The sequence below is a fragment of the Dama dama genome, chromosome X (genome assembly GCF_033118175.1).
Source record: "Dama dama isolate Ldn47 chromosome X, ASM3311817v1, whole genome shotgun sequence".
NCBI classification, from domain to species: Eukaryota; Metazoa; Chordata; class Mammalia; order Artiodactyla; family Cervidae; genus Dama; species Dama dama.
In genome coordinates, this window is record NC_083714.1 from 12,032,512 (window position 1) to 12,053,721 (window position 21,210).

The 21,210-nt window shown below is 41.2% G+C and overlaps 1 protein-coding gene across 1 annotated transcript in view; it reads left to right on the top strand.

Annotated features, from left to right (window-relative positions):
* The window catches only part of VSIG1 (V-set and immunoglobulin domain containing 1), an 85,091-nt gene that overhangs the window by 5,328 nt on the left and 58,553 nt on the right, over positions 1-21,210 (top strand). The gene's annotated exons all lie outside the window — the stretch shown is intronic.

The window sequence follows — 21,210 nt, forward strand, 5'->3', positions numbered from 1 at the left end:
AATAAATAAATTTTTAAAAAGTGGTATAGTCAAGATGTGACTCCAAAATCTATCTTATCCATAACCCATGCTCTTTCTAGTATACAACCATCCTGTGTGTTTACAGGAGTGATGCTAATTAAATATTAACTCTACAAAGAATACTCTATAAAAAATGTGTCCAACAGTGGGCTAAATGTGAATGGATTTATCAAGAGGATAGCAAGTGACAAAACTGCCTTTAAAGACACATAGATATGAAACAGAGAGCAACACAGTTGAATGTGTAATAAAGTGCCTAACACTACAGAATCATTCAGAAATGTCAGATGAGCCCAGGGAAAGAGAGGAGGTCATTGTGGGCTGGAGACCTCAGGAGGAGACTGTGTAGGTGGTGGGCCAGGAGCTAGAACTTGAAGGATGGCTAGGACTTAGCTAAATGAGGAGGCTGGGAGAACATTCCCAGGAAGTTCAATGACAGCAGTGGCTGATTTTTCTTCTTTGTCTCTGGGTAGCTTGAACACATGTTACCTGACAAATGCAAGCTGTGTGGATCTCTCTTCTTTCTTGCAAGTGAGTCAGACTTTAAAAGAGCTGTTTGTGTTTGCCAATTCCCTGGGGGACACAGGAGTACAGAATCTCTGTGAAGGTCTGTGGCATGCGAATGGTATAATCAAGAATCTTGTGTAAGTGTCTGTTCATCCTTGTCCTTCTCATGGGCATTGCATTTGAGGTTCAGTGGGACTCCTGCTGCCATGGTTAACAACGTTGGTGTCCCCATATCTGCAGGCTTTCAGAATATTTCCTCTCTCTAGCTTCCTGTGAGTCCCTCGTCCAAGTCCTAAACTCTACCCGAAGCCTGACAAGGCTGCTTCTAATTAATAATAAGATTGAAGATTTGGGACTGAAATTGCTGTGTGAAGGATTAAAACAGCCTGACTGTCAGTTAAAGGATCTGGTGTAAGTATCGTGAACAATAGCCACAGGCAGAGTTCCTTGATGTTTGAGCAGCTCCCCAAATTAAATGATTTTTTTTTCTGGCCTGGTGGTACAATCTCCAAAGAAACATATGATGACTTGATAATTTAGGGGAAATAAATCTTCCTTTCTCCACAATCTCTGCTTGGCCCTGGCCCAAGGGATTTTTTTACATGACAAACTGATTTTCTACTGTATTTTTCTAGTGGGTAAACCCAATATCTAAAGTGACCCAATCCTGATGAAATTATGCCAGCCTTATCTATCTTACTTCTTGGCAGACTGTGGACTTGTCACCTAACTGGAGAGTGTTGTCAGGATTCATGCAATGCACTGTACACCAGTGAACACCTGAGAGTCCTTGAACTCATGCCTTAGGGGATGAAGGCATGCAGGTGCTCTGTGAAGGGCTGAAACACCACTCCTGCAAGCTACAGACGTTGTGGTAAGTTCACAGAGACTCTTTGTCCACTGGGCTCTTGTTCCAGCTATGTATGAAATGGAAGGTCATTATGGAACTTGGGGTAAACCGATTTCTTTCTTGAATCCCCAGTTCCCCATAGGTTAACAGAATGTCATTTCACAGATGCGTGCTGTGGAGCCCTCACCTCTGTCCTCAGCAGAAATGAGAACCTAACATTGCTAGACTTAAGTGGAAATCACCTTAAGGATTTTGGAGTTCAAATGCTGTGTGATGCACTGCTTCATCCCATATGTGAACTACAAACATTCTAGTAAGTTATAGTAGTGGGGGAAGTGGGAGGGAGGGGGTCAGGACAGGCATGCTGGTTTGGTCATAGCCATTGCACTGAGAAAAGAGAAGAACTGAGGACAGACCATGCCTAGGCACAATATCAAGGTAAGTGAAATAGGCCTTTTCCTTGGACACAGGCAAGGAGAGAGGTAAAGAACAGATAGTCCTAGATGTCATTGCTAAGAAACAGGGTATAGGAAAAAGAGCACCAAATCCACATTCTGCTAGGTCTGACTTATGTACTAGATCTGGCATCTACTAGCTATGTGACCATTCTTACTTTACCTTCCTGAGCTTTAGCATCACTATCTATAAAATGGGGCCAACATGAGTAGTACCTGATACCTGGTGTTAGCTTGGAGATTGCATGAAACAAGACATTAATTATGAATGTGCAACCCTGGCATATAGGAGGTACTCCATAAATATTAGACCTTTTCCCTTCTTCTAATACCTGATAGAGGGCTTGTGGTTTACATTTTGAGAGCCTTTAAGATGCAGGGGAATGAAGCTATTACAGAGTTATAATTATAGAAAGTGGAGGTCATCACCCTTTCAGATCAGTGTCCATCTGCCAGCTCAGCAGGCTGGCATAACACACAAAGTAATTCTTAATTAGGATATAGCTATGCTCTTTTGGCAGCTAACCAGTGGCCAAATGGCCATTTATTTCTGCCATTCAGAACTGGAACACATAATGGAAAATAACGGCTGAGTACAAAAATTCCACATTCCAAAGCCAATTTGATGGATTGAAACGTAAATGAAAACAGCAAAAAGGCCTGAGTACAAGTCTGGCTGAAACAGAAGCTAGTTCTCTACTAGCAAAATGAAGTCTGTTTGACGCCAGAGTGTAGTGATTACTGACTAGGAAGAGGGAATTATTCACAACATAATAAACTTCAGGGGTTTAGGGACCTCCATGGTGTCTTTCTCAGAAAAAGGTGACTGTATTGTTAGCATGTATGTATTGTCAGCAATTTGAAATAAACCCAACAATCAATCCTAATGTTTCTTTAAAGTAATTTAATGTGGTGTATAGTATATATATAGTATGTAAGCTTCAGCAAAGGTCCTAAATGATGTCATGGATAAATTATTTTGAGATGGTACATGCTATTATTTATTCTTATTGTAAATTGTTGCACTGTTTCCTGTCTCTCTCACCCTTTGTCTTAACCAATCTACTTCCACTGTGTTTTCAGGCCAAATTTCAAGCCCTTATAACTTGTCAATCTATTATAAGTTGATAGCAGTGTGCAGTAATAGCTCAAAATACAAAATAAAGGATACATGTTCACAGAATAGACACCATACACTGACCTCAAATTTTAAACATTAGAGTGTATATAGACAGACAACACTGAAATCAGTAGAAATACAGACTTAACCCAAGTAAGGTGAGAGGAAACTGTTGATCATTTAATGTGGTAGGCTAGATAGGGATAAGTCCAGGAGAGCCTCCTAAAAAGGGAGTCTTGTCTGGAAATTGTAAAGGTTGGATGAAGAAGTTTGCTTTCTAAGAACTGCTTGAGTGCAAGGTCTGAATTTCTTTCTCATTGTATTTTCCCCTGTAAACTTTTTTAGCTCAGTGCTTTGCATTTAGTAAATACATATAAGAAGCCAGTTACTAATTTTGAGCATCTGAGGGCAAGGCAAGGAGACAGTTAATGATATGTTCAATATAGACTAGGTGTCTAGACATTCAGAAGATCGAGGGGAAAAAAAGAGGTTGTGGCCTCAGAGTTACCAAGCTTACCTTCACTCATTCTGCAAGCACTTGCTGAATATCTACCATGTGCTAGGCAGATGTGCCAGGTGCTAGGAGACAAGAATGAATAACTTGAGACTTGATTTGTACTCTTCTGGGACTGTAGACTTAGTGGTAGAGACAGACACATGAACTGATGAATGCAATAGGGTAATTACGAGATCTTAAGGGAACCGTGTCAGGGGACAACTCACCCAGCTCAGGAGGCTCAGGACTATAGCCAGGGAAATGGGGGTAACTATGGAGAAGGGTAAGTTCATACTCAGGAGCTAGCATGAGCAAAGGTAGACAGTAAACAGCATATTTTATAGTACTTGATAGGAATACAGGTGGGAAACCTCTAGGAAGTTTGCTATTATGGGAACATAAAGTGCAAAGCAGAATGTGTCAAGAAATGAAACTGAGGGTGTAAGCAAGGCTTTGTATTCCATGTGTGATTAGTAAGGTGTGTTTACGGGATTCTGGGTACAGATTCAGCTGTCACTCTTCTCTCTCACATATCTGAGTGCAGTACATTTGAGGGCCTTCCCTCATCTTTCCAAAATTGGTCCCAAAAATGGAGCCACTTTTGCTTCCAAAGCTGGTTGGAAAATCAGTCCACTTCTGGTGCTCTTTCTTACTGCCACTTGGGGCTCGTCTTGAGGACTGATCCTTTCCAATCCCACAGAAACTTGGTGACTGGACAGTGATGCTCTGACTAATGTGGATCCCTCCCAGCCCTGCAGTGACATTATATCTGGACTCTTAGCTTACATATGTTTTAGTCTTCACCCAAATGTGCAGTCATTGTTCTCTAAAATACCATATGTGTCAGAAAGTCTGGGTCTAGAAAAGCTCCTTGCATCAGCCACAGGTATATATGTGTGAAGCCAGTCCTTGCCCACAAAAATGTAAGCCCATGAGTTGAGGCAGGAGCCCCACTTAAGCCCTCTTCTTTCTTCAAGATATTTTATTTGTGGTGCCTTGGTGCCTTTCCCAGGCACTGGGCCTTGGATAAAGGCCCCCCAAATCACCCTGACACATGTTCCTGATTCTAAATTTGGAAAGAAGGAGTTCAGAGTAGGTGGTCTCATTAGTCTCAGGAGACCTCCAGGCTTCCTACGCATATTGGCCTACCTCTCCTCCAGCAGTGAGTTGTACATGTCAGGAGATAAGACGGCTTTTGGTAAGTCATTCAAAAAATTCTAAAGGTCTTGTTACACTTCCACGGCATTAAATGTTTACTTACCCTACAGTTGCATAGCTAGCAGAGCTACTCCTTTGCCTTTGCTCAGTTCAGTTCAGTCGCTCAGTCGTGTCCAACTCTTTGTGACCCCATAAATCTCAGCACACCTTGCCTTTGCTAGATAAAGATTAGCTTCTATCCATTAAAAACTAAAATCCGTACCTCACTACACACTTGAAAGAGTTTATACCTTCTTTTGTAGTCAGTAGGTTTTAATCGGGGATACACCTGTGGAGTTTGAATTGCCTGTAGGACAGCGTGGGGGGTTTTCTAGTAGGTAGGCAGTTGGGTATAGGATTGTTCCCTGGAGGTGACAGCTGAAGCCATGGCAGTGGATGAGATTCCTCTAGGGAGATGGAGAAGAGAAGCACCCCTGAGAAACATCCCTGGGGAATTAGCCCTGGACAGTACCAACTTTTAAGAGGTGAGTATGGAAAGGAAACAGTCAGTCCATGGGGTCGAAAGAGTCGGACACGACTTAGTGACTAAGCAGCCACCACATGGAAAGGAAAACCCATAGAGAAAACCAAGAGAGAAGGGTGTCGTGGAAGCTTTGGTAAAAGTGAGTTTCAAGGAAGAATTGCTCAGCAGTATCAAATGCAGCAGAGTTCCAAAATGATGAGTACTGAAAAGTGTCCTTTGGATTTAGCAGTTAAGAGGCCATAGATGACCTTGTTAAGGGCTATCTTAGTGGTGTGATGGGGTTGGAAATCAGCTTGCAGTGACTTGAGGGAGATAAGGAAGTAGAGAAGGAGTGGGGACTACTTTTTCAAAATCTTTGTAAATAGAAGAAGAAATGTGGGGTCACAGCTGCTGGAAGAGGGTGGAGTTGTTCTCTTTTGTTTTTGTCTTGTTTTTTTTTTTTAGGATAGGCCAATTTGTAGGCTGAGAGAAAAGAGCTCATAGAGAGGGAGAGGTTATAGATACAGGACCTTCAGCAAAGGCAAGAGAGGGATAGAAGTGAGAGTTCAGGAGGAAGTTAAGAATTTTCTCTTCTCAGATCTAAGAAAAAGAGTTAAGACTAAGGGAGGAGGTAGATACCAGGGTGGGTGAAGTAACTGATGATGTGACACAAGTGTGAATGGGAATCTTATCCTTAAAAGACTAGGGAAGGTACTGAAGGCATCTGTTGGCTTGACTTGACACAAGATTCTTTTCATTTTTTTATAGCATTGACACAGACCATTTACACGAAGAAACATTCAGAAAAATAGAAGCTTTAAAAATGAACAAGCCTGGAATCACCTGGTAGTTTCCAAGGAGAGTCCCTGAATCAGCTGCATAGAGACCGCCTCTCTCTCTGGCACCATCTCTAACAGTTGTGCAGTATTCTTATTCTAAACCTTTGCTGAGGATACTAGTGTGAAACAAGCAGCAGTGATTGCTATTTCTTATATAGAACCACCCACTAAATAGAATGTAAAAGATGAAAGGAAGCACCTTAGTTGAAATGTCTTCAGCAATAATTCCTTACATTAGTATTTTGTGTTACAATGTTTACTGTTTTTACAAAAACCTTCTCAGGTGGGAAAATAAGGCTCAGAGAGGGTGTGACAGGCTCCAAGTCACACAGCTCATTAGTGGGATAGTTGGGACTAGCCTCCAACCAGGTTCCCCAAAACTTAGACCAGACAGGGAAACAATAGAAAAAAAAAATGAAGGAGTTCACTTAAAGAGACAAAATACCTGAAATGATTAAAGGACAAGAGGGTGTACAGACAAACACATGTTATATATTACGGTGCTGATTTTAGGTAAAACTGTAATTCACAAAAGAAAGTAAGAGAAATGAGTGGATTAATAGGGAAAGGCTTCATGGAGGTAAGACTTAACTGGACCTTGAGAATGAAAGGATTAAGATGTGGGGAGATACACTGGCCAGCAGCTGTGAGACTGTAGACAAAAGGGCCATGTTCGTGAACAGCTCACCAAAAGCTCTTAGGAAGAGGGGAATATTTGTGTTAGAGTTTCTTAAGCTGCCATGATATTCATAGCCTAGGCTTCTGAAGGTGTTCTTCAGTACCTGGGTTCCAGTCTCCTTCAGAAATTTTAAGACCTACCCCATGTGTGTGTTCTTCTTCATGAACTCTTATGACTGACACCTCTCATCCCTCACAACGTATTCCATGGCCTAGGATGGATCCACAACCACATGTTTCTATCTCTGCCTGGCTTCCACAAAACACCAGTTGAGACAAATGGAGAAAGGGAATGCCAGGCAAGAAAATATGACAGTCTGTGAGACCAACAGAAAAGTAGGCTTACCTGATTAAGGTGTAGAGCTGTCTCCGGAGGCTGCTTGCTAGCTGTGTGACCCTGAATAAGTCACTGGGATTCTTGGAGCCTTAGTTTTCTAATCTATAAAATGGGAGTATATTGACATTAACCTTGCAGGGCTGTTGTTTCCAGCCTGGTGCCTACCCCGCAGTAGGTACTGATTAAAGGTAGCTGTTTGTATGAACCTGTACCTGTAATATAGCTGGTATGTGTAGTCTCTGAGCTCCCAGATTTTCTTGCTGTGTAGTTAGTGTGAACTGCGCATTTGAACTAAATGTGTGTGCTGGAGGTGGTAAATCTAGTGGAGAAAGAGACACACAGTGGAAAGTTATTGCAGGCAAGAGGTCCAGCTGCTCCATGTCCTCATCTGTCATTGGGTACTGCTCCCTGCTGCCCTCAGAGGTGGTAACTCTCAGTTAACTCCCAGTCTGGCCTGAGAATGGTCAAGATAGCAATTTGTTTCCAGTTTTCTCAAATTCTTCTTTCCTTTTAGTTGTTTAACACATTTATTGAGGATATGTTATGTGCCAGGTTTTTTTTTTTTTTTTTTTTGCTAAGTGTTGGCTTTACAGAGATGAATATGCCTTTTGCCGTGCACTTTCCCTACCATGTTCTCTGATTGCCCTGGTCCCTCTGTCAGTCTGGTGAATATCTGATAAAACTCAGTCACATTAAGAACTCAAAAATAAGATGTTAAGTGAAAAATTTGCACAATCCTGTGTGTGTGTGCACATGCACTCACATGTGCATATCCTGTTTGTGTACAAAAGGATAAATATGCATGTGTATGTATGTGTCCAGAATGTGTAAGGAAGGATATATATGAGAAATTGCTAATAAGAGTTAGTTGGCAAGCAGGGGCATTGGGAGAACAGGAAAGGAACTTTTCATTTTCATCTTTAGTCTGTTTTATTAGATTTTTACCATGCGCATGTATTACTTTTATAATTAATAAGCTTGATGTTAAAAATAAAACTCATACTGAGAAGTTATTTTTCTTCTTTTAAACCATGACTATTTAGAAGATAATATAGGGCATTTATATAAACATGACATAAAAACCCAAAGAAAGAGAAGTATTTGACAATATCAAAATTAAAAATTGCTTCATGAAAAAATCACCATAAAGAGAGTTAAAAGAATATTGATAAACTGGAGGAACATATTTGGTGCATGTATAAAGTTAAGATTAATATCCATATATAATAACTAATACCCAAATATAAATAACAAATCAGTAGGAAAAAACCTAACATAGAGGACTTTGACTTCCAGCAATAATGAAGTAACAATGAGTGGATTTGCCCTCTCACAATGAACAACTCCAAAAGTGGGCAAATTATGAGAAACAACAGTTTCTACACATTGGATAACAGGCAGAGTTGGGACAAATAAAAAGTAGCAAGATGGCAGTTTTGAACAGAACTGTATCAGGAGTCATATTAAAGTCAGTGGTCTTATAGCAACCCAATTTAAAGACTGAGACTGGTAGAATGGAAAAAAAAAGACTCAGCCATATGCTGCTTATAGATAGTCCCCTTTAAATATAAAAACACAAATAGGTTAAATATACAAGCTAGGGAAAGATACACTATGTTAACTCTAATTTTTAAAAAGCTAGAGTGACTTCTTATCAGAGAATGTAGATTGCAAAGGAAAGAATGTGAAGAGAGATAAAGAGGGCTATTTCATAAAGTGGCTAATTGATCATAGGACATAACAAACCTGAATATATGTGCATTTTAATAACAAATTCAAAATATGTGAAGAAAAAACTGACTTAACAAGGAGAGACAAATCCACAATTTTATCGATAATGGATAGACCAAAAAGAAAATAAGAAAATAGAAAATTTGAATAGCGATATATTTGACTTGACACCTGTACAACACTCAACCCAACAGCAATAGAAAACATTCTTTATAAGTGCACAGTGAATATTTACCATATCTGGGCCATATAACAAGCCTCAATATTAAGTTCAAGGATTTAAGTCATACAAAGTGTATTCTCTGACCACAGTGGAGTTAAATTAAAAATCAGTAAAAGCAAGATATATGGAAAAATTTCCAAATATTTGGAAAAATTTACACACTTGTAAATAATCCATGGCTCAAGAGTGAGTCTTAAGGAAAGTTAGTGTTTTAAAAACAATGAAAGTGAAAACAGACATACAAATTTGTGGGATATAGCTAATGCAGTACTTAGAAGGAAATTTATAGCACTGAACCATTGTTTTAGAAAAGCTCTTAAATCAATAACCTAAGGTTCTGTAACAAAAAACTAGAAAAAGAAGATCAAATTTAATCCAAAGTAAGCAGGAAAAAAGAGCATAATACGTATATACTGTATGATTCCATTTTTATAAAATTATAGAAAATTCAAAGTATTCTATAGTGACAAAAGATTACTGGTACCTAGTGACAGTTGAGAGGCAGGAATACATAAGGGTGCACAAGAGAACATTTGGGTGTGATGTATGTTCTCTTTATCTTATTTGTGGTGATTATTTCAGATAAAACTCATCAAATTATACTCTTTAAAATATATCTAGTTTATTGTATGTGAATTGCACCTCAGTAGAGTTGTAAACACTCACACACACACACACACACACACACACACACACACACAAATGTGTCTGAAAGTCATTTAAGAACACCCATTGTCTAAGCCCCTTATTCTATGGATAAGGAGCTTGGAATCCAAAGAGGTCAAGGTCACAGCCAATTCATGTTAAGACTAGGATTAGAACTTGTGTCCTTATTCCTGGTCTTGCTCATCTTAGTACACTAAAGGCAGAGTTCAGATCAAAGGAGTACATTGCAAATGGTTTGTTTCCAGTCTTTTGTGATAGACGAGTGACATGTGCATGATGAAAAAGAGTGACTTCCGGGGTTCTTTCAGTGATGTGCCAGAATTGGCTCATACTGACTGGTGAAAGTTGATGGTTACATTTTCAGGAATTTTGCAAGTCAGTTGTTAAAGCCATTATTTAAAAACCACATGTATATTATCTAGGGAGAAACAGATCACCAGCCCAGGCTGGACGCATGAGCCAAGTGCTTGGGCCTGGGGCATTGGGAAGACCCAGAGGAATCGGGTGGAGAGGGAGGTGGGAGGGGGGATCGGGATGGGGAATACATGTAAATCCATGGCTGATTCATGTCAATGTATGACAAAAACCACTACAATATTGTAAAGTAATTAGCCTCCAACTAATAAAAATAAATGGAAAAAAAACATATGATATAAAGCTGCAATTAAATAAATTTTAATAAAGATAAGAAATATTGTAGAACATGACTTCCTAATTATTTTTATCTGTGCTTTTGAGGTAATTCACATCTATTGTATTTGTATAGTGGAAGTATTAAATAATGGTGTTCTGCTCTGCATCCCCTTGGTAACTTAAAATTGGTCATAGTGGGTGTGTTTACAACACAAATCAGCAAATGCTACAAATTAGGGATCGCCCTCCTCTCCTCCCCTTCCCTCAGAGAGCTGATTGTTAAAACTTTAGAGTGTTAGTCGCTCAGTCATGTCCAATTCTGTGGGACCCCATGGACTGTAGCCTGCCAGGCGCCTCTGTCCGTGGAATTCTCCAGGCAAGAACACTGGAGTGGGTAGTTCTCCAGGGGATTTTCCCCTGCATTGCAGGTGGATTCTTGACCATCTAAGCCATCAGTTAAAACTTTACCAACACATTTTTGCCTTAGCACACCACTTTCCCTGCCGTTCATTTAAGGCTGGCCTGGAAGGCAACCCATCAGTACCTAAAGTCATGCTAGATAAACAGTGGGCAGTTCTTTTATCTAAGAACAAGTAGGTAGCAACAGACTCTGGATCTGAGGCAAGCAGGGATTGCTGCTGTGCTGTGCTTAGTCGCTCAATCATGTCTGACTCTTTGTGACCCCATGGACTGTAGCCCACCAGGCTCCTCTGTCCATGGGAATTCTCCAGGGAGGAATACTGGAGTGGCTTGCCATGCCCTCCTCCAGGGGATCTTCCCAACCCAGGGACTGAACCCAGGTCTCCCACATTGCAAGCAGATTCTTTACCAGCTCAGCTACCCGGGAAGCCCAAGCAAGGGTTGGGAAAGCCTAAATAGAGGATCAGAAAAGGTAATGTCAGTGAGAGTGATAATAAGTGTGAATTGGAAAGGATATGGCTGCAACTTTGAGGTGTATATTGTGGTTGCAGTGGCTCAGAGAATAAAGAATCTACCTGCAAAGCGAGACATGCAGGTTCAGTCCCTGGGTCAGGAAGATCCCCTGGAGAAGGGAATGGTGACTGACTCCAGTATTCTTGCCTGGGAAATCCCAAGGACAGAGGAGCTGGTGGGCTCCAGTCCATGGGGTTGCAAAGAGTTGTACTCAGTGAACCACTAACACTTTCATTTTCACTAGCACTTTGAGGGCATCAAAGTTGTTTATTGGGAAGGACCTGCCTATTTCACTTCATTTTCCTTTTCTTCTATTCAAGATTCACTCCATCCAACAGCTAAGTAGGCAGTTGCCTGTGAAAAATGGGAACATTTTCTCTGCCCAAACACTTTCCCGCTTCTGCCCCCTCCCTACCACCCAGACCTGTAATTTTTACAAGCCAGCCTCTCTTGTAAGTGAAGGTGCACAAAAGTGCTGTGCAGGGAGAAAACAAGAAACTAAGCAGCCTGTTAACATCTTGCACCAGGTTAGTAAATTAGCGCCTGATTGGTTTCCAAGAGTCTAGAACATATAGAACAAGTGAGTTTTGGTGATGAGAACAAGAGAGGGGAAGGTTCTAGAGCACTGGCAGACAATATGGATGCCTGTGTGTGTGTATCAGTAAAAACCTAAATTAGAGAGAGAAGTAATGACTTGGGCTTGAAAGGGGGTCACCACAAACAAATGTCACCCATTTCTCAGTTTTGTTTATGGTTCTTTCAGTTTCTCTTGCTCACTTGTCTCTTTCTTGCTTTTCCAATCCAGGAAATCTTCCTTGAAAAAGTTCTGTTCCCAGGACTTCTCTGGAGGTCCAGTGGTTAAGACTCAGTGCTTTCACTGCCATGACTGTGGGTTCAGTCCCTGGCTGGGGAATTAAGATTCTGTAAGCTGCATGGTTAGCCACCTCCACCCAAAAATGTTCATTCCCTAGTGTGAATGTATCACACTCTCTCTCACCAAGCCACTCCTTAATCCCCATCAGAATGGTGGGCAGGAGGAGGCATGCCCCCTTTTCTGAAAAAAAAAAAAAAAAAAAAGATAATAATAATAATACTGGGTTTCCCAGGTGGTGCTAATGGTAAAGAACCCACCTGCCAATGCAGGAGATGTAAGAGACTTGAGTTCAATCCCTGGGTTGGGAAGATCCCCTGGAGTAGGAAATGGCAATCCACTCCAGTATTCTTGCCTGGAGAATCCCATGCACAGAGGAGCCTGGTGGGCTACAGTCCATGGGGTTGAAGAGTCGGACATGACTGAGCAACTGAGCACAAAGGTATCTACACCCACCTCAGAATGTACACTGGAGCCACCAGCTGCTTCAAGATCTAGTACTTGGTCTGAAGCACCTTGACACTATATTTTGCATCTGGAACCTTGAGAACAGTGAAGACCACCAGAGTTATCATTGGCCACCACCACAAATATGCCCCACCAGCCTTTTTTTGTTTAAAACCATTCATTCATTATGATTGTGCTCAGTGCCACCAGATTGTACAGTTTCAAATAGATAAAATGGTACACTTTATGCTATGTGTAATTTACCACAATTAAAAATTATTACACAAAATATTAACTTTTATACAAAGTTTAATATACATTGCAGGTTTAGAGAAAGTCACTTTCCTGCAAAACAAGAAAAAAGTTAAAAAGCTAAATATTATAGAGTTCATAATCTGGACAACAGAAACTTTTCCCAAGAGGCCAGCTCTGTGACCACCTCAGCAGTTTGGGAGAGCAGCCTTACTGCAATCATATCTCATGTTCTCATACAGTCATACATCATTTTATTGCACTTCTCAGATATTGCATTTTTTAGAAATGGAAACTTTATAGAGACCCTGTGTTGAGTCTTCTGTTGGTGTCATTTTGCTAAGTTTGTGTCTTTGTGCATTTGCTCACTTTGTGTCTTTATGTCACATTTTGGTAATTCTCACAATATTTCATACTTTTCCAGTATTATTATATTTGTTATGGTGATCTGTGATCAGTGATCTTTGATGTTACTACTGTAATTATTTTGAGGTGCAATGAACTGTGCCCATATAAGATGGCAAAGTTAACCAATAAACGTGTGTGTTTTGACTGCTCCATTGCCCAGCCATTTCCCCATCTCTCTTCCTCTCTTCCTCTCCTCGAGCCTTTCTATTCACTGAGACACAACAATTTTGAAATTAGGTCAGTTAATAACTCAACAATGTCTTCTAAGTGTACAAGTGAAAGCAAGAGTCGCATGCCTTTCACTTTAAATCAAAAGCTAGAAACAGTTAAGCTTAGTGAGGGAGACATGTCAAAAGCTGAGAAAGACTGAAAGCTCAGCCTCTTGCACCAAACAGTTAGCCAAGTTGCGAATGCAAAAGAAATGTTCTTGGAGAGAATGGAAAGTGCTACTCCAATACACACATGAATGATAAGAAAGTAAAACACTCTTACTGATGTGGAGAAAGTTTTTGTGGTCTAGATAGATGATCAAAACGGGCACGATATTTCCTTAAGCCAAAGTCTAATCCACAGCAAGGCCCTAACTCTCTTCAACTCTATGAAGGCTGAGAGAGGTGAGGAAGTTGCAGAAGAAGACTTTCAAGCTAGCAGAAGTTGGTTCATAAAGTTTAGGGAAAGAAGCTGTTTCCATAACATCGAAGTGCAAGAAGCTGCTACAAGTCCTGATATAGAACCTGCAGCAAGTTATCCAGATAATCTAGCTATGAAAATTAATGAAACTGGCTATACCAGACAATAGATTTTCAATGTAGATGAAACAGCCTTCTATTGGTAGAAGACGCCATGTAGGATTTTCATAGCTAGAAAGGAGAAGTCAATACCTGGCTTCAAATCTTCAAAGAACAGGCTGACTCCTATTAGGGGCTAGTGCAGCTGGTGGCTTTAAGCTGAAGCCAATGCTCATTTTGGATTCAAAAAATCCTGAGGGCTTCCCTCATAGCTCAGTTGGTAAAGAATCTGCCTGCAATGCAGGAGATGCAGGAGACACAGTTTGGATTTCTGGGTCGGGAAGATCCCCTGGAGGAAGGCATGGCAATCCACTCCAGTATTCCTGGGCTTTTCTTGTGGCTCAGAATCCACCTGCAATGCGGAACACCTGAGTTTGATCCATGGGTTGGGAAGGTTCCATGGAGAAAGGAAAGGCTACCCACTTCAGTATTCTGGCCTGGAGAATTCTGTGGACTGTATAGTCCAGGGGGTCGCAAAGAGTTGGACATAACTGAGTGAGTTTCACCTTAGGCTTCCCTCATAGCTCAGTCGATAAAGAATCTGCCTGTAATGCAGGAGTTCAGTTCAGTTCAGTCACTCAGTTGTGTCCGACTCTTTGCAACCCCGTGGACTGCAGCACATCAGCCTCCCTGTCCATCACCAGCTCCCAGAGTTTACTCAAACTCATGCCCATTGAGTCAGTGATGCCATCCAACCATCTCATCCTCTGTTGTCCCCTTCTCCTCCCGCCTTCAATCTTTCCCAGCATCAGGGTCTTTTCCAATGAGTCAGCTCTTCACATCAGGTGGCCAAAGTATTGGAGTTTCAGCTTCAACATCAGTCCTTCCAATGAACATTCAGGACTGATTTCCTTTAGGATGGACTGGTTGGATCTCCTTGCAGTCCAAGGAACTTTCAAGAGTCTTCTCCAACACCACTGTTCAAAAGCATCAATTCTTTGGTGCTCAGATTTCTTTATAGTCCAACTCTCACATCCATACATGACTACTGGAAAAATCATAGCCTTGACTAGATGGACCTTTGTTGGCAAAGTAATGTCTCTGCTTTTTAATATGCTGTCAAGGTTGGTCATAACTTTTCTCCCAAGGAGTAAGCGTCTTTTAGTTTCATGGCTGCAGTTACCATCTGCAATGATTTTGCAGGAGACCCAGGTTCAATTTCTGGGTCAGTAAGATCCCCTATAGAAGGTAACAGCAACCCACTCCAGTATTCTTGCCTAGAAAATTCCATGACAGAGGAGCCTGGCAGGCTACAGTCAATGGAGTTGCAAGAGTCGGACACGACTTAGCGACTAAACCACCACCAAAAATCCTAGAGCCCATAATAATAATGGTAAATCTACTCTGCCTATGCTCTGAAAATGCAGCAACAAAGCCTGGATGACAGTACATTTGTTTACAACATGGTTTCCCACTGTTGGGACCTGTGCTTGTGTGCTAAGTTGCGTGTGACTCTTTGCAATCCTATGGACTGTAGCCCGCCAGGCTAATCTGTTTATGGGATTCTCCAGGCGAGAATACTGGAGTGGGTTGCCATGCCCTCCTCCAGGGGATCTTCCCAATTCAGGGATTGAACCTGTGGCTCTTATGTCTCCTGCATTGGCAGGCAGGTTCTTTGCCAGTAGCACCACCTGGGAAGCCCAGATATGTGTGCATATATATATATATATATATATATATATATATATATTCTAATGCATAGACACTGATCATGCCCTCAAAGTAAATCAGGGATTTTAGCTTTTAACACACAGCCTTCTTTACCAATATCATGTCATTGTCCTGAGGGGCTTCACTGTTCACCTGTTTTATTCATCCAAAACGTAGGCCTAGCAGTTCTTGACTTCTTAAAACCTAAGGACCTTGACCTGCCTCCATTCTACCTATTTAAAAAAATTTTGAACTTCCCTGGTGGTCCAGTGTTTAAGAATCTGCCTTGCAATGCAGGGGACATGAATTCAATCCCTCGTCAGGGAACTAAGATCTCACATTCCACATGGCACAACCAAAAGTTTTTGTTTTGTTTTTTTTTTCCATTTCAATTGGAGTATAGTTGATTTACAATGGTGTGTTCAGTTTAGGTGTACAGCAAAGTGATTCAGTTATAAATATTTATTAGAATATAGTTGATTTACAATTTTTTTCAGTTTCAAGGGTACAGCAAAGTGATTCAGTTATATATATATATATGTATATATACATATATGCATCCATTTTCAGATTCTTTTCCCATATAAGTTATTACAGAAGATTGAGTAGAGTTCCGTGTGCTATACAGTAGGCCTTTGTTGATTATATATTTTGTATATAGTAGTGTATACATGTTAATTTCAATCTCCTAATTTATCCCTCCCGTCCTTTCCCCTTTGGTAACCAGAAGTTTGTTTTCAAAGTCTGTGAGTCTGTTTCTGTTTTGTAAATAAGTTTATTTGTATTATTTTTTAGGTTCCACATGTAAGTGATATCATATGATATTTGTTATTCTCTGTCTGACCTACTTCACTTAGTATGACAATCTCTAGGTTCATCCATGTTGAGCAAATGGCATTATTTCATTCTTTTTTATGGCTGAGTAATATTCCATTGTGTATACATACCACATCTTCTTTATTCATTCATCTGTTGTTGGATATTTAGGTTGTTTCCATGTTCTAGCTATTGTCAGTTGTGCTGAAATGAATATTGGGGTTCATGTATCTTTTCAAATTATAGTTATCTCTAGATATATGTCCAGTAGTGGGATTGCTGGACCACATGACAGCTCTATTTTTAGTGTTTAAAGAAACCTCCATACTGTTCTCAATAGTGACCTGCCTCCATTTTAGTCATGCTCTTTCATGGCTGGTCTCTAGACCTGTACAGCCCAATACATTAGCCTCTAGCCACAGGTGGCCATTTAAATTTAAAATAACTATAATTAAATAAAAATTAAAAATCAGCTTCTCAGTTGCACTAGCCACGTTTCAAGGGCTTAATAGCCACATATGGCTAGTGGCAGGCTTATTAAATAGTGCAAATAGGGAAAATGCTCATCATTGAAGAAACCTTATTAGATACCATAGCTTGTGACATCATCCTCACCCAGAACTGCTCCACCTCAGAATGTGTATCTACAATTTTAAAGACACTGTTCAAGGAGCTGAGTGCTGAACAAAACGGACATCATTTATTAAGGTTTACTACACAGCTATAGTAATCAAGACAGTATGGCATTGGAAGAGGGACAGACACATGCATCATTGAAACAGGATAGAGAACTAAAAATAGACACACACAAACATGCCCAGCTTCTTTAAAAACAGTTCATTGGAGGAAGGATAACCTTTTCAACAAATGGTGTTTGAGCAATTGAACATTCATAGTTGTGGGCTTCCCTGGTGGCTCAGTGGTAAAGAATCTGCCTGCCAATGCAGGAGACATGGGTTTGATCCCTCGGTCAAGAAGATCCCTTGGAGGAAATGGTGACCCATTCCAATATTGCCTGGGAAATCCCATGGACAGAGGAGCCTGCTGGGCTATAGTCTATGGGGTCACAAAGATGCAGACACAGTGACAACACAGTTTTTAAAAAGACAGAAAAAAAATGAACTTTAGCCTAAACTTCATACCTTATCCAAAAATTAAAATGAATTGCAAATTTAAATGCAAAATAGAAAACTATAGAACTTTAGAAACAGCATAGGATAAAATCTTCAGGATCTAGGACTTTGCAAAATTTAAAACTTAATTAAAAATTTTTGCTCTGTGAAAGACTCTGTTAGGATTAAAAGGCAAGCTAAAAAAACCATTGGGAGTTTTACAAACCATGTATCCAACAGAGAACTCAAAACTGAAAAATATAAATAACTCTCAAAACAGTAAAAAACAAAATCAAAAACAGCCCAGTTAGAAAATGGAAAAAAGACACAAACAGATATTTCACTGAAGAGGACATACAGATGTCAAATAAGCACACAAAAAAATGGTGTTGAACATATCAGTCATTAAAGAAATGCAAATAGAACTACAAAAAACCATTACATGACTATCAGAATGACAAAATAAAAAAACTGATAATACGAAATGTTGATAATGATGGAGATAAAAAGTCACTCACACATTGCTGGTGGGAATAAAAAGTGGTAAAACCATGCTACAAAACAGTTTGGCAGTTTCTTATAAAACTAAACATAGAGCTACTATCAGTTCAGTTCAGTCGCTCAGCCATGTCTGACTCTTTGCGATCCCATGGACTGCAGCACGCCAGGCTTCCTTGTCCATCACCAACTCCCGGACCTTACTCAAACTCATGTCCATTGAGTCAGTGATGCCATCCAACCATCTCATCCTCTGTCATGCCCTTCTCCTCCTGCCTTCAGTCTTTCCCAGCATCAGTGTCTGTTTATAATAGCCAGGACATGGAAGCAACCTAGATGCCCATCAGCAGACGAATGGATAAGGAAGCTGTGGTACATATACACCATGGAATATTACTCAGCCGTTAAAAAGAATTCATTTGAATCAGTTCTAATGAGATGGATGAAACGGGAACCCATTATACAGAGTGAAGTAAGCCAGAAAGATAAAGAACATTACAGCATACTAACACATATATATGGAATTTAGAAAGATGGTAACGATAACCCTATATGCAAAACAAAACAAAACAAAAAGACACAGAAGTACAGAACAGACTTTTGGACTCTGTGGGAGAAGGTGAGGGTGGGATGTTTCAAAAGAACAGCATGTATACTATCTATGGTGAAATATCACCAGCCCAGGTGGGATGCATGAGACAAGTGCTCCGGCCTGGTGCACTGGGAAGACCCAGAGGAATCGGGTGGAGAGGGAGGTGGGAGCGGGTATCGGGATGGGGAATACGTGTAAATCCATGGCTGATTCATATCAATGTATGACAAAACCCACTGAAATGTTGTGAAGTAATTAGCCTCCAACTAATAAAAAAAAAAAAAAAAAGAGAGAAAAGAAAATAAAAAAAAAAAAAAAAAGAAAAGCCCCCAAGACCCTGTTTGCAGACACTGCTCCAGGTCCCTTTTCCACCCTTCCCACAACCCCATGCCTCTGTGCGCATGTGCAGGGGTCTGTGGCAGCCATGTTGTCTCCCTTTTGCTGGTCCTGTGCAGGTAGTTGTGTCGTCACCAGGGGCTGAATGGATGTGTTTGTGAGGGTTTCTGCTGGAACCCATAAGTATTAGTGCAAGAAGGTTTAGTGGTCTTATACTTCACTGTCCCAAGCCAGGCTGTAAAAAATGGTGCTCCCAGTTTTTATACACCGTGACAAGACTTTCACTGTGGTAAGACTTTCATTGCAGGAGGTAAGTCCCAGAACTTCCTGGAGCCAACAGTGAACTATGGTCACTCTTTAGAGGACGTTTCCAGACACCGGGAAACCCTCGCACTGGCGGGCCTGGGGGAAGTGTTTGAATCTAGGAGGGCAACCTGACTGGGAGGGAAACAATAAATAAAACCCACAGATTACATGCCTAAAAGCAACTCTCAGCAGAAAAGTGCCCCAGACAACCGCATCCGCCACCAGCAAGTGGGGGCGGCACGGAGAGGAGCGGGCGGCATTGCTTGGGGTAGGGTCTGGGCCTGAGTGCCCTGAGGACAATCGGAGGGAGCTTTTGTGAGCTGCCAACTTGAACTGTGGGAGAGCAGGGAAGAGAGAGAAAATTAACCAGCCCGAACACGCTGCCAGCCGTTCGCAGAACTAAGGGACCGGGAAAGTCCAGAGAAGAGCTCGCAGACTGTGGACCGGCCCAGACCCGCCGGAGGCGGGAGCAGGTCGCGGCGAGACACAGCGCGCAGGCACCCGACCGGCACGGGCGGGGACTGGGGCTGGGGGCAGAGGCCAGAAGGCGCACGCACCCAACTGGCGCCGGAGGAAACCGAGATTGGGACCGTGGAAGGGAGTGGGTGCGCCGCACCCGGGGAAAGTGCGCCTGTCAAGCTCCTGGCTGCCTGGACCGTTCTGACGGGGAAGGCACAAGAGCGGACGCAGCCTTTTGTTTCGCGCTTTTGTGGAACACCCGAGGTCTGGAGCTGCGCGCAGCGCGCGGCACGCTCCATATAGAGCAGCTGGGAGCCTGAGCAGCGTAGACGGGGAAAGCAGCGCCAGCCCCGCCGGCAGCGCCAGCCCCTCCCCGCAGCGCCAGCCCCTCCCCGCAGAGCGACGGAACTAGCTACCTGAATAAGAGTCCACCTCCGCCCGCCTGTGTCAGGGCGGAAATGAGGCTCTGAAGAGGCCGGCAAACAGAAGCCAAATAAACAAAGGGAACCGCTTCAGAAGGGACTGGTGCAACAGATTAAAATCCCTCTAGAAAACACCGACTACACCGGAAGAGGCCTGTAGATACCGAGAAGTGTAAGATGGAACGAGGAGCTATCTGAAACTGAGCCGAACCCACACTGACTGCAACAGCTCCAGAGAAATTCCTAGATATATTTTTACTCTTTTTTTTTTTTTAAATAAGAAAAAAAATTTTTTAATTTTTTCTTTTTTATTTTTTCTCTTTTATTTTCCTTTAAAATTCCCTATTACTCCCCCATTACTCCTTGACTTTCATTTTTATAGATTTTTATGATTTTTTTAATTAGGGAAAATTCTTTTTTTTTCTTTTTTTTCTCCTTTTTCTCTTCTATTTTCTATTTTTCTTTTTCTCATAATTCTTTTAAAGTCCTCTAGTACTCCTCTACTACTCCTTAATTTTCATTTTCAATACACTATAACCTTACCAAAAAAAAAAAAAAGAGAAGCCCTACTTTTTAAACTGAACTTCATATATATTTTTAAAATTTTTCTGTGTGTGTTTTGGTTTTTGTTTTTAATATAGTATTTTTAAGAGTCTAATCTCTACTCTAGATTTTTAATTTTTGTTTTTCAATATATGATATAAATTGTGAACATTTGAGAATCCAATATTCAGTTCCCATTTTTATTTAGGAGTGTGTTGATTATTCTCTCCCAATCTTGACTCTCTGTTTTCTACCTCAGAACACCTCTATTTCTTCCTTTCCCCTTCTCTTCCCAATCCAATTCTTTGAATCTTGGTGGGTGTCTGCTCTACGGAGAACACTCTGGGAACAGACAACTGCGTAGATCTGTCTCTCTCCTCTTGAGTCCCCCTTTTTCTCCTCGTGCTCATCACTATCTCCCTCCTCCCTCTCCTCTTCTTCATGTAACTCTGTGAACCTCTCTGGGTGTCCCTAACGGGGGAGAATCTTTTCGCCATTAACCTAGAAGTTTTATACTCTTATAAATACCAGGGAACAAAATCAGGGGTGAAAAGAGAGGGT